The sequence below is a fragment of the Tamandua tetradactyla genome, chromosome 5 (genome assembly GCF_023851605.1).
Source record: "Tamandua tetradactyla isolate mTamTet1 chromosome 5, mTamTet1.pri, whole genome shotgun sequence".
Lineage (NCBI taxonomy): Eukaryota > Metazoa > Chordata > Mammalia > Pilosa > Myrmecophagidae > Tamandua > Tamandua tetradactyla.
Window position 1 is genome coordinate 70,317,743 of NC_135331.1, and position 14,826 is coordinate 70,332,568.

General features: G+C 36.5%; 1 long non-coding RNA gene across 1 annotated transcript in view; it reads right to left on the reverse strand.

Annotated features, from left to right (window-relative positions):
- Positions 1–1,399: 1,399 nt before the first annotated feature.
- LOC143682505 (uncharacterized) overlaps positions 1,400–14,826 on the reverse strand; it is a 33,107-nt gene continuing 19,680 nt past the window's right edge. Inside the window, exon 3 of the long non-coding RNA XR_013175166.1 lies at positions 1,400–1,439. This is a non-coding gene — a long non-coding RNA (uncharacterized LOC143682505). The remainder of the gene's footprint in view (positions 1,440–14,826) is intronic.

The following is a 14,826-nucleotide window of genomic DNA, read 5'->3' on the forward strand; positions in this document are numbered from 1 at the left end:
GGCAGAAGCAGCAAGATTAGAGAAAAAGAGGAGATCAGAAAGGTATCCCTGATGCCCTGGAGTGCAGAGTTGCTTCCAGGTTTTTGCTCTTTATATCTCTGCTAATATAGTCCTATATCAGAATTATTTTTTAAAATGTTTAGAATATCAGTGACTTATTTAGAAAATATGCTGTGTTTTGTTTTGCTTTTAAATATGTCTGGAGAGTCTTTTATAACTTTATAGCTTTGTTGTCAAAAACCAAATTATATACTGTACTTTTGCTTTTCTCTTATGGAACTTGATCCTAATTTGTTGATTATTTTTAATAAGATTCAGAGATAAAGTTCTTGTTCTATCCATTACAGAGACAAGGAATTTTGTCTTTGCTGTATCCCTAACATGTAGACTAGCTCCTGACACATAGCAGATAATTTTAAGGTATTTTGAATGAATGAATATGATAAAGTGTTGGTAAAGTCACTCAATATTTTCTTCAAATTAAATGACAATTGCTATTTATTCAGACTATTGATAAATAAATTGAGAAATTCAAAGTTCAGAGAAAAAAGATAATGGAAAAAAGGAAGGAGAATAGGAAGAAAAGTAGGTGATAATAGGGAATGATGGAGAGAGAAAGAATGAAAAGGATATTTTAAACTCCTGTTAAATCCCCAGAAATGTTCAATTTATTCCAGATTGTATAAAAAGTAAATTATCTGACTTCATATGTCATACTCTATATGTTTGGGGGTATATGAATGAAATATAAATGAGGCATTGTTTCAAAGAAAACTCACGTCACAATATGGTGGGCATTTGGCATATCTGTGACCTCCCAGCATCTTTTTTTTTTTTTTTTTTTTTTTGGTATGGGCAGGCTCTGGGAATCGAACCCAGGTCTCCGGCACAGCAGCGAGAATTCTGCCACAAAGCCACCATTGCACCGCCCTCCCAGCATCTTTTTGTTTTGTTTTGTTTTAATTTTTGATTTTTAACTTTTTATTGTACAGTATAACATATATACAAAGCAAAGAAATTAAAAAGCAATTGTTTTCAAAGTACTCTTCAACAAGTGGTTACAGAACAGATCCCAGAGTTTGTCATGGGCTACCATATGGTCCTCTCATATTTTCCCTGATAGCTGTTCCAGAATATAGGAGCCTAGAGGGCTTAAATATTTTTTTATCATCACAATAGACTTCTTTCTTTCTTTTTTTGTAAAAAATAACATAAATACAAAAAAGCTATAAATTTCAAAGCACAACACCACAAGTAGTTGCAGAACATATTTCAGAGTTAGACCTGGGTTACAATTCCACAATTTTAGGTTTTTACTTCTAGCTGCTCTAAACTACTCGAGACTAAAAGAGATACCAATTTAGGGCGAACAATGGTGGTTCAGTGGCAGAGTTCTCACCTGCTGTGGGGAGACCCGGGTTCGATTCCCAGTGCCTGCCCTTGTGAAAAAAAAGAAAGAGAGAGAGAGATCAATTTAATGATTCAGCATTCATCTTCATTTGTTAAAAACTGTCTTCTCTGTATAACTCCACCATCACCTTTGATCTTTCCATCCCTCTCTTTACAGGTGTTCGGGCTATGGCAATTCTAAATTTTTCGTATTGAAATGGTCTTCATTAATACGGGGTAGGGAGATGGAACTACCTGATATTCTGGAGAGGCTGGGCTAGATTTTAGGACTTATCTGGACCAGGGACCCATCTGGAGGTTGTAGTTTTCTGAAAAGTTACTCTAGTGCCTGAAACCCTTGTGGAATCATATATATTGCCCTAGGTGTTCTTTAGGATTGGCTGGAATGGTCCTGGTTAGGGATTGGCAGGTTATGACAAGTAGCAAGGCCTAGCCTCTTGACTCTATTTGAACTCTCTCTACCACTGATACTTTATTAATTACACTTCTTTTCCCCCTTTTGGTCAGGATGGAATTGTTGATCCTATGGTGCCAGGTCTGAATTCATCCCTGGGAGTCATCTCCCACGTTGCCCTGGATGTCATGTCCCACGTAGGGGGAGGGCAATGGTTTCACCTGCAGAGTTAGGCTTAGAGAGTAACATCTGAGCAACAAAAGACGTAACTTTTCCAGAAGTAACTCTTAGGCATACCTAGAGGTAATTTAAGGTTTTCTGCTACCTACATAAACTTCACTAGAGTAAGCCTTATGATTGAGGGCATGGCCTATTGATTTGGGTGTCCCTGAAGTTTGACACAGTATCAGGGGATTTCCTGATGGTAAGGTTTATGGCTCCGTATTCTTTCTCCTATCCCTCAGGGGACTTTGGCAATACTTTTTGATTATCTGCTTAATATACTCTAGGATGTTTCCAGGCATTACAATAATCTATACAAGATTAAAGGACCTCTTTCTTATTCTGTGCTCCCTGTGTTTCAATTGGTCAAATGAGCTATACAGATAGGTTGAATTAGGTTATGCACTACAGAAAATTTCAGTTCCAGACCACATAAAACTTTCTTCCATTGGTCTCAAAGAGTATGTGTGGTTCTAAAATAAAGACACTGTCTTCCTTACCCCTATGTTCTGAATTACTTTAACCCCAACCTGTTCAACTTCATTCTTATCTCTGAATATCAGGTTATATATATAAAACAGCCTCTCAAAATCCAGAAATAATAATCAGCACTCTGGACTTAATGTGTCTGCTCTAAAAGCTTACAATCTAGGCCCCTTTTTTCTTATAAGCATTTTCTAAAGGTGACCATACCATTCTTGTTCTTCTGTTTCTGGCTTATTTTCTCTCACCAAATGTCCCACATGTTCATTAACATTGTTGCATCCTTCCGGACTTTGCTCCTTTTTGTAGCAGCACAACCTTCCTTCATAAGTATACACCATCGTTCGCCAATCTACCTCTCCATCAGTGCATCCATCAGCCACCTGCCTACATCAGGCATCATGTATAGGGTCCAATGTCCACAATCCATCAACATTCTCAATTTTAGATAATTTCATTGTTCCCAAGAGAAAGCAAATCAATAAACACACCCTTGCCAAATAGGAAATCTAAACCTCCTCTTAACTCTTGTCCCTCCCCCCATTATTTACTTATGCTGTTGCTGTGGTAGTGCTGATGGTTTCCTTTTGAACATAGCTCATAGCATGCAATAGCAGTTTTCCCCTTGTACCCTGGACTTAAACATTCTTTGTACAAGAATCATATCTTTGAAGTAATTCTTGCGAGAATTAATTCATATTTCTAATGTTAATCAGTGGGACACTTAGGTCAATACAACCCCTTTCAATCTTGTTCATCTTCAATATAGTAATTTTACTTATAGACCCACTAGATAAACACTTTCACTCCTATCTATTCCCTTACATTGGCATTCAACCTCATTAGCTAGCAGTTCACCCATCAGTAGCTTTTATGTATCTCTAAATCCTCTATATTCTGTATTATAAACCTCTGATTATGCCTTTATGCTGGTCACAAAACTGGAATCATACAGTGTCTATCCTTTTGTATCTGGCTAATTTCACTCAGCATTATGTCCTCAAGGGTCATACATATTGTCATGTGCTTCAGGATGTCATTTTGTCTTACTACTGCATAATATTCCATCGTATGTATATACCACATTTTGTTGATCCACTCATCTGTTGATGGGCATTTAGTTTGTTTCCATCTTTTGGCAACTGTAAATAATGCTGCTGTGAACATCGGTCTGCAAATGTCTGTGTCATTGCTTTTAGCTCTTCTGGGTATATGCCAAGTAGTCCTCAATAGGAACATAAGGCAACTCGATATTTAGTTTCCTAAGGAACCGCTAAACAGTCTTCCATAGTGGCTGCACCATTATACATTCCCACCAGCAGTCCATCCTCTACAACATCTATAGTTTCCTGTTGTTTAGTAGCAGCCATTCTTATAGGTGTGAGATGGTAGCTCATTGTAGTCTTGATCTGCATTCCCCTTATAGTCAATGAAAATGAGCATCTCTTCATGTGCTTTTGAGCCATCTGTATTTGCTCTTTAGAAAAATGCCTATTCATATTTTTAACTCATTTTATAATTGGGTTGTTTGTTCTTTTGTTGTTGAGTTGTATGATTTCTTTGTTTACACAGGAAATCAAACCTTTGTCCGATATGTGATTTCCAAATATTTTCTCCCATTGAGGTGGCTGCCTCTTCACCTTTTTGACAGTCTTTTGAAGTGCAGAAGCATTTGATTTTCAGGAGTTCCCATTAATCTATTTTTTCTTTTGTTGCTTGTGCTTTGGGTGTAAAGTTTAAGAAGCTACCTCCTATTACTAGGTCTTGAAGATGTTTCCCTACATTTTCTTCTAGAGGCTTTAGGGTGCTAATTCTTATATTTAGATGTTTGATCTGTTTTGAGTTAATTTTTGTGTAGGGTGTAAGATAGGGGTCCTCTTTCAGTCTTTTAGCTATTGATATCCAGTTCTTCCATGCCCAATTATTGAAAAGACTATTTTGACCCAGTTCAGAGGATTTGGGGCCTTGTCAAAAATCAGTTGACCATAGATTTGGTGGTCCATTTCTGCATTCTTGATTCAATTCTCTTGGTCAATGCATCTATCTTTGTGCCAGTACCATGCTGTTTTGACCACTGTGGCTTTATAATAGGCTTTAAAGTCAGGGAGTATTAGTCTTCCCACTTTGTTCTTCTTTTTTTAGCTATTCGGGGTCTGTGTCTCTTCCAGATGAATTTGGTAATTAGCTTTCCCAAATCTTCAAAGTAGGTTGTTGGAATTTTGATTGGTGCTGTGTTGAATCTGTAGATCAATTTGGGGAAAACTGACATCTTAACTATATTTAGTCTTCCTATCTATGAGTAGGGAATGTCTTTCTACCTATTTAGATCTACTGTGATTTCTTCTAGCAATATATTGTAATTTTCTGTGTACAAGTCCTTTACATCCCTAATTAAGTTTATTCCTAAGTATGTGATTCTTTTAGTTGCTGTTTTGACTGGAATATTTTCCTTAACTGACTCCTCAGCTAGGTCATTTCTTGTGTATGGAAATGTTACTGATTTTTGCACATTAAATTTTTTTGGGGGGGTGCATGGTCTGGGAAATGATGCACATTAATTTTATATCCTGCCACCTTGCTGAATTTGTTTATTAGCTCAAGTAACTTTGCTGTAGATTTCTCAGGTCTTCCAAGTATAGTATCATATCATCTGCAAATAATGAGAGTTTTACTTCTTCCTTTCCAATTTGGATGCCTTTTATTTCTTTGTCCTGCTTGATTGCTCTAGCTAGTGCTTCTAGCACAATGCTGAATAATAGTGGTGACAGTGGGCATTCTTGTCTTGTTCCTGATCTTAGGGGGAAAGCTTTCAGTCTCTCTCCATTTGAGTACAATTCTGGCTATCAGTTTTTCATACATTCCCTTTATCATATTGAGGTAGTTACCTTTGATTCCTATCTTCTGGAGTGTTTTTGTCAGAAAAGGATGATGAATTTTGTCAAATGCTTTTTCAGCATCAATTGAGATAATCATGTGATTTTTTTCCTTTCGATTTTTTAATGTGCCACATTACCTTAATTGATTTTCTTGTGTTGAAACATCCTTGCATTCCTGGTATAAACCCCACTTGTTCATGATGTATTCTCTTAATGTGTTGTGGGATTTGGTTTGCTAATATTTTACTGAGAATTTTTGCATTTATGTTCATTAATTCTTTTAATTTGTTGTGGGATTTGGTTTGCTAATATTTTATTGAGAATTTTTGCATCTGTGTTCACTAGGGAGATTGGCCTGTAGCTTTCCTTTCTTATAGCATCTTTTCCTGGTTTTGGTATTGAAATATTAGCTTCATAAAATGATTTAGGTAGAGTTCCTTTTTCCTCAATCTTTTGGAAAAGTTTGTGCAGGATTGGTGTTAGTTCTTTTTGGAATGTTTGATAAAATTCCCCTGTGATGCCATCTGGCCCTGGGCTTTTCTTTGTTGGAAGATTTTTGATGAGTGATTGAATCTCTTTACTTGTGATTGGTTTGTTGAGATCTATTTCTTCCTGAGTCAATGTAGCTGTTTGTGTGGCTCTAGGAATTTGTCCATTTCATCTAAGCTGTCTAGGTTGTTGACATATAGTTGTTCTTAGTATCCTCTTATGATTTCTTTTATTTCTTGTGGGTCTGTGCTAATGCACCCCTTCTCATTTCTGATTTTGCATATCTGCGTCCTCTCTCTTTTTTTCTTTGTCGGTCTTGCTAGTGACCCATCAATTTTATTGATTTTCTCAAAGAACCAACTTTTGGTTTTATTGATTCTTTCTATTGTTCTTTTGTTCTCCCATTCATTCATCTCTGCTTTAATCTTTGTTATTTCCCTTCTACTTGCTTTAGGATTAGTTTGCTGTTCTTTCTCAAGCTCCTCCAGGTGTGCTGTTAAGCCCTCATTTTTTGCTCTTTCTTATTTTTTAATATAGGCATTTAAGGCAATAAATTTCCCTCTCAGCACAGCCTTTGCTGCATCCCATAAATTCTGATAAATTGTATTCTCATTTTCATTAGTCTCCAGATAGCTACTGATTTCTCTAGCAATATCTTCTTTGACCCATTGATTGTTAGTGTGTAATTTAATCTCCATATATTTGTGAATGTTCTCATTCTTTGGTGGTTATTGAGACCCAGCTTCATCCCATTGTGATCAGAGAAAGTGCTTTGAATAATTTCAATGTTTTAAAATATATAAAGACCTGTTTTGTGTCCCAGCATATGATCTATCCTGGAGAATGTTCCATGAGCGCTAGAGAAGAATGTATAACCTTGTGCTTTGGGGTGCAATGACCTATGTATGTCTGTTAGGTCTAATTCATTTATCAAGTTATTTAATTTCTCTGTTTCCTTGTTGATCTTCTCTCTCGTTCTAGCTATAGAGGAGAGTGGTGTATTGAAATCTCCTACTATGATTGTTGAAACATCTATCACTCCCTCCAGTTTTGCCAATGTCTATCTCGTGTACTTTGGAGCTCCTTGATTGGGAGTGTAAACATTTATGAATGTTATATCTTCTTGGTGAATTGACCTTTTAATTAGTATATAGTATCTTTCTTTGTCTCTTATAATGTCTTTATATTTAAAGTCTATTTTGTCCAGTATTAGTATAGCTATTCCTGCTTTCTTTTGGTTACAACTTGCGTGGAAAATCTTTTTCCATTCTTTCACTTTCAGTCTATTTGTGTCCTCGTGCCTGAGATGAGTCTCTTGTAAGCAGCATATAGCTGGATTATGTTTCTTAATCCATTCTGTCAATCTGTATCTTTTATTGGTAAATTTAGTCTGTTAACATTCAAAGATTTTATTGAAAAGGCGTTTCTTGAATCCACCATCTTATCTTTTTTATTTTATTTGTCAGATCTATATGTTCTTTTCACTCTTTCTCTTTGTATTCTTTAAATTACCCTTAGTGGTACTCTTTAATTCTGTGCCTTGCTCCAGAGCTCCCTCTCCTGTCTATTTTTTTCAGTCAGCAAAACTCCTTTTAGTATTTCTTGTAGGGCTGGTCTCTTACTGACAGATTCTTTTAGGACTTCCTTGTCTGTGAAAACATTAATCTCTCTCTCAGTTTTGAAGGACAACTTGGCTAGGCACAGAATTCTTCGTTGGAAGTCTTTCTCTTTCAGGATCTTGAATATATCATACCACTGCCTTCTCACCTCCAGGGTGCTAGTTGAGTAGTTTGAACTCAGTCTTATTTGGTTTCCCTTGTACGTAGTAGATTGTTTTTCTCTTGCTGCTTTCAGGATTTTCTGCTTCTCTTCAACATTTGACAGACTGATTCATATATGTGTTAGGGAAGGCCTATTTGGATTTATTCTGTTTGGAGTTTGTTGGGCTTCTCCTCCCAGCATCTTTTGAACACTCTTTCTGATTTTTGGTAATTCCCACATCGTGAGTCCCAGCTCTGCAAGCTGTAAGCTACAAAGCTCCCCTTCCCATCTCAGATGCCATTAGCAGCACCATGTCAGCCTTTGGTGGAAAAGAGAGCATTATGTGGAAGGTGGCTTTGTGGACTTGGTCAAGGGTGCAGAGTCTGGTGGAGTCTTGTAAACTCAAGTGTGAATTCTGGAAGGTGGAGGCTAGCAGTGGCAACACATTGACCCTGATATACAAAATTACAATTTTATTATACTTGTTGTTTTTTCTACTGCTTTCTCCCCCTTTCCATCCATTCATGTCCTTATTTTTTGCATTTCCCGAATTAAATTAATGAATGCATCTTCTTGACATAAAATAAGAAGTGCTAACTCTGCACAAAATAAAAATATATACCAAACCTGATATATAATTTTTGCCCATGTTTTCTAAGAAAACTAAAATAAGTATGATGCTGAGTTGCAGAGATGTCTCTGGAACTTAGTAAATTGTAGAGCAGGATCATGAGTGAAAGCAAGCAGTCCTGGAAAGACCACAGCATCTGATACTAGTTCAACTGTCTACCAACTATGTGACTGTGGGCCACTTGGGCCTTGGTTTCCCCATTTGTTAATGGTAGAATTGTGCTAATAAATAATAACAGTAGCTGATATTTATTGAACACATGTTTTTCTAGACACTGCTAAAAGAGAGGTGAATTGTATTATTATTCCAGACTGAGAGGAGGCATGAGAGGTTAAAAAATTTGCCTGAAGTCATTCAGTGAAGCAATGGCAGAGCAGGGCTAGGAACCCAGGCCGATTGTTTCTAAAGCTTTGCTCCTTAACCGTCATGAATTCATCTTTTGTGTTTCTTTAGTTATACTCCTCTAAATAAGTATATGTTGTATAAATTTAGATAGGATTACAAGGAAGATTCACGCTGACTTTCACAAGCAATATGACATGTTTTATTATTTAAGCAGTCTAAGCTAGCGTTATGTTTCTTGGCAGGCTTCATATCCTGTTAATTCCTATTGAAATTGACCCAGAAATAGAAAACCCACCTCCGGCTGCTGAAAGAGCCGTGACACTCTGCTGCCATTGGAAGAATTCATGGTTAGTGATGACTGTGTGCTCACAGCTATGATAAGGCCACGCCTTGGGATGGGGGTCTGTGCCAGCAGGGGAGAGTAGCAGGCACAGTGGAAGTGTTAGCAGCAGCTTCACAATAGAATTGAAATTTCTCTTGGTTAGGGAACAAAGAGAATAGTACTGGCAGCTGCTGAGAAGTCTGTCCTTGCATCTCCCTCTTCATTCTCATCGGTGTTAATAAATATCGAGTGCTTCTATGCACCAGGCAGGGTTCTAAGGACTTTACATACATGATCTCATTTATCCTTTTTTTGGTTAATATATTTCCATTTTTACTCTAGGTAAGTTTATATAATATATTTACAAAAGTGGGCCTGTAATATGAAGTTTTATCACCTACTTTTATAACAATATTTGCTGTGAATACCTTCCCTTGTCTTTAGCACAGAGCTTCTCAAACTGTCTTTGCGGAAGGATCTTTTTTTCCCTTAACAATTTCCTCTTCATATTTTTATAGACTATCCTGGTTATGTGCCTGAATGTCACAGCAAGGTTAAATTGCTACACACGTTTCCAAATGCTTACCCTCAGTTTGTGATTTTATCTCATTGTTATTTCATCATGAAGTAGTGAAAAACAGTTTGTAGACTTGTTCTGATCTATGGATCATGCTTTGAGTAACCCTATTTTAAAGTATCTAAAGTTATTGTACAGGATGAAGAAAACTGAGTTTGATCCCAGTCCTGCTGGAGATATAACACTGTGCCAGGACAGTCTTCTCTCCTTTCAGTGGCTGTACTAATCTTACTGCCTTGAGAAACAAGGCACACTCTTCTGTAAATTTATTATATCTTGCTATAAAATCAGCTCCCTGGAGCATGCTACTGATGATAGAAACTTGCCTTTCAACTAACTAGATATTATTCTCTAATCGGTGCATTACCAGTCACCAGGAAGCCTTCAGTATTTATTTACCCTGTCTCTAACATTTACTCTCCTTTTCTAGTGCCATCACCCCTGTTTGTGGCCATAGGATCATGACCCCTGGACTATTACAAAGGCCATCTTAATAGCCTTCTTGCCTCCAATATCTGCTTCCTCTTCTTTCCTCATTTAGAAAATGAGGTGAGAAGTGACTTATTTTGAGGTGGTCTCTGGCTGTAACATTCCATGATTTATCCCTTGTCATTCTTACTGATTCTGACTCTACTCTGCCCAAAATATGTTTTCCTAAGTTCCATATTAGAGTTTGTGCCATTAAAAAATATGGAGTTATGAATAAAAAGGAACTAGATCTTCGAGGTCAGCAGCTCAGATTTGGAAGGTATGACCAGGGCCAACATGCTGACAAGCCAGAATCTGTAACTTTGGTTGGTGGGCACTGGCATTCTTTGTTTTTTCCATTTGGTACTATAACCCTCAGAAGGTAACAGAGCTTATGATGGTTAAGTTCATGTGTCAACTTGTCCAGGTGATAGTATTCAGTTTTTTGGTCAAAGAGGCACTGTCCTGATTGTGACTGTGAGGACATTTTGTGGATTTAAATCAACAAAAAGTTGAATGCATCTGTGGTTGGTTGCATCCACAATCAACTGAGAAGACTGCCTTCGACAAGAGAAAAGTATCATCCAATCAGTTGAAGGCCTTAAAAGAAGTGATGATTTCAGTAGCCAAAAGGGAGAATTTCTATCTATCTCTACTTCAGCCAGCCAGCTTTTCTTGGTGAATTCATCAAAAACCCTCATTGGAGTTCCCAGCTTGCAGTTTGCCCTATGGGATTTGAACTTGCTCATTCCTATGGTCATATAAGCCAATTCCTATAATTAATCTCATTATATTTACATTATATGTGTATGTCCTGTCTGTTCTGTATCCTTAGAGTACCCTGACTAATACATCTAGGAAGGCAACCCCTAAAAGAAATGAGAAATAATAATGAGAATAGTATAGAAATGATGAAAAGCATAAATTTAAATCCATGATATAATACTTTTTAACAACTTGAAGTGTAAAAGTAATAAGTTTTGTAATCAATATAATTTCATGGTTTTTATGGGGGAGGGGGTTGTTAGATGTATATATAATACTTAAGGAAAGCTGATATATTGACTTATAATTTTATGTAATTATGAAAATTTGTTTTTATGTTTCGATAAATAAGTAATCAATGTTTATATTTAATTTATTTTTGCTTACTATCTCATGAAAACATGGTTAAATATTTAGTGTGATAATTAACATTAAACAAGGTATATATAGGAGTGAGACTTCCTTCCATGAAAAGCTCCAGGATACTGACAGCCCTATCAGCGCTCCCCTTTTCCAACCCTAAGCCATATAGTGTTTCAGAAGGACTGGGGGAAGGAGGAGGAGCAGAAGATGGAGACCAGTTCTTTTCAGTGAAGATGGTTTCTGAGCTGATATCTAGTGCTGTTGTCCTGAAATGCGGTGCAGGCAGTTGTGAGAATGAGGGAACCTGGAGCCAGATCCCACACAGCATGCTGGGAGAAGGAAGAAAACCTTAGGGGCAGCTCAGGGATGTCCGGGGACATCATTTTGGGAAGTAAAAGACACTCTTTCTTAAGATTTGAAAGAAGAGAAGAGAAATGGCTGCCTGCAAACTGTTTATGCAAGTGGCAACAGCATCTCAGGACTGGTCAAAATGCCCTGAAAACCAGACTCTTTTCTTTGATTTTTTTAATTGCATATGATGTCCCAGACTTTTTATGATCCTGGAGAAGAGTAGGAGCCCACTTGCCCCACCTTCACTCCCCTACACAATCAACAAAACAAAATGGGTTCAGTTCCTCACCAATTTTGATGAGCAGTAGCTGGAACCAGATATATCTAATTTAGAAATATACAGAAATGAAGAAATGAATCTAGCATTGTGGAGCAGGTTCATATCCTTTACAAATGTAGTGAGCCTGGTGTACTTTGACTCAGTCTGAGCTATTCAGGACCCAAAGGGAAGGGAGTCCACTGTGGGGTTCCTTCTTTCTGGGAGTACATGTCTGTGCTTGAGAGCAGGCCTGGAAAGGGTCACCAGGGGGTCAGGTGGAGGCGAAGCCCCGCGATGAGGCTTAAGCCAAGGAATGTGAACTACTCCTCAGTCTTCAATTTCTACGGTCTAGTAGACAAAGTCTGCACTTAAATCCCCTTTTCCTGGTTCAAGAAGAGGAACTGTGCTCCAATAATGTAATTTGTTTTGTCGTGAGGGATTCTTAAGTCCTCAAGAAATCAAGCCTGAGCTTGCTCAATATAGTACAAAATATGTTTTACATAAAATTATTTTCTCTGAGATAATCTTGTTGCACATATATTTGATTTTTCTCTAGAAACTCAAGATAGAGAGTCAATATTTTCATTACATTTCTAACAAGAAAATGGAGTAGACAGACTAGAAATTCAGGTTTTTTAAAAAAGTATATATTTACAAACCTATTTGTAAAATTTTGGGGTTGAGGATTATCAGTCCTATTTTGAAATTTAATGTAAATATATCAATTGTATTTGTACCTTAAGGTATTCCAAGAGTTTCTAGATTATAGGTCTTTTGACTTATGTTCCCTTATTTTCATAGTATTCAAAGATATTTATTTTTCCCTTTGGGAGAAAGTTGGTGAAAGACCTTCAGTGTCGATGGGAAGAAGATTGGACTTATACCATTGGTAACTAACAGGGGGTCAAAGGCTTGAGTAAGGAAAATGGCACAATTAGAGTTGTTTTGTTCTCCAGTTTTTTTTAATTATGGAAGTAATCCATGTTCACAATTAAAAAATCAAACCATATAAAAGTGCTGTCCAGATGCATCTACTATTAACAGTTGGGTATGTGATTACATATTCTTTTTTAAATTTCACACTGGTATTCTCGAGGGCAGTGATTTAATATATACTGATTCCATGGTCAGTTGTACTCATGCAAAAAAAGAAAAGAAAGGAAAGCAACAAAAACAAAAGGGCTTTGTTAAGAAAAAATGAAATAATGTTATATGAAAATACTGATAAACATCTTAAATCTGTCATGTTATACATAACCGCCCCATTTAATCTTCTAAAAAAAGAAGTGTGCAAAATCTTAATGAAAAATTAAAAGAAATTATGCTTAATGAAGGAGAAAATAGCCTCATATTTTAATGGCCTCCTTTAAGTAAGTTCAACTGTGTGTGAAAAAGGAGGTAAAATAATGAGAGAGAAAACTACTAGGCTCTTTTTCCCCCCACATCTGTGACAATATCAAGTATCACAGTTTTCATGTTAGTATGCATTAGGGAACCATTTTCCTTTTTAAGATATATTAACATAAAATGACCTCTCTATTACGGATTGTTAGGATATCATAAGACCCTGTGTACTACAGATATAAAAAAAGAAAAGCAGCATGAAGGAGTGGGGACTATCTAAACAGAGCTCTCTAGAGTCTGAGCTCTAGAGGGAAAAGGCCACAGCAGTTTGTTTCATAGTTTTATATCCAGCACTCAGTACAGTGCCTGGCATACAGCAAGTTCCTATAAATATTTGTCAAATACATAATAGTAGTAATAGCTAGAATTTATTGAGTGCTTTATATGTGTTAGACATTATTCTAAGTACCAGTCTTATTTCATACTGTTCTCATGAAAACCAACAAATGACTTCCTAGGATACCCAATTGTTCACTGTAGGGTAGAGTTTAAGAACTACACCTGTGGAATTAGGACAGTTCCCTGACTTTTAGATTTCCTCTGAATTCAGCCTCATTTTGATGCCCAAAATATGAAATTTCTTTATCTGTGCCTCTTCGTTCCTTAGTATCGCATACATTGTTTTCTTGGTCCTTAGTGCTTGCTGAAATAATTTCAGGGGCTCAGGCATCTGTCTTTACAACTTCTCTCTGGTTCCATTTCCTTTGAGCTCATATACCATAAGTTGTGAATTTCTGCACTAAAAGTCATACCTTTATTCTATTTCTGCTCTGAGAATTAGTGATAGTATCATATGCAGAGTCAATTTTATATTAGGAAAAAAAAGAAAGAGACCTGGATGACCATAAAATCAATCAGATAATAAAAAAATAACAACTTTGGAAACTAATAAAATCTAAAAATAACCTGGTAAGGGTTCCAAAAGTCCAGTTTTCTTGTTGAGAATGTCTTTTTTTTTTAATCATCATTTTAGAGACTATAAACACAATACCATTAATACACTTAAAAAATAAATATAATAATAATCCCTTATTATCAATGTCCAGTCAGCATTCACATTTCCTTGTTATTCTCATATCTTTAAATTGTCTTAACGAATCTTTCTTCCGATATTTTCATATAGTAAAGTTGAAATAATTTTACAGTGAACACTTGTTTACGAGACCACATATATTATGCCATTAATGTTTACTTTTGCCTCTTATCATCTATTTATCCTTTATCCCTCCATCAATTCTCTTTTTTTCTTGCATTTCCAAGTAAATTATAGACAGCTATACAATTTCTCCTAAATACTGCAGTACACATATCATTAGTAGAGTTCAATATGTGTTTACTCTTTTCTTTTGAGGTAAATTTTCCATACAATAAAAAGCACAAATCTTAAGTGCATACTGACAGATACTTCACAAATGCACACACTTGGGTAGCCCAAAATGCTAGAAGATACAGAATATTGCCACATCCTCACTGCCCCTCCCATTTCTTCCCTGTTCCCAAGAGGCAACCACTGTTCTGAATTTTTACTGCTCTAGAACAGACAGTATAGTGTTTCCATTCAATATAATGTTTTTGCGATTCAGCCATGTTGTGGAAATCAGTGATTCATGCCTTATTATTGCTGAGTAATTTTCCATTGTGTGAATACACCACAGTTTATTTATATGTTCTTCTATTCATGGGCTCTGGGCTGCTTCCAATTTGGG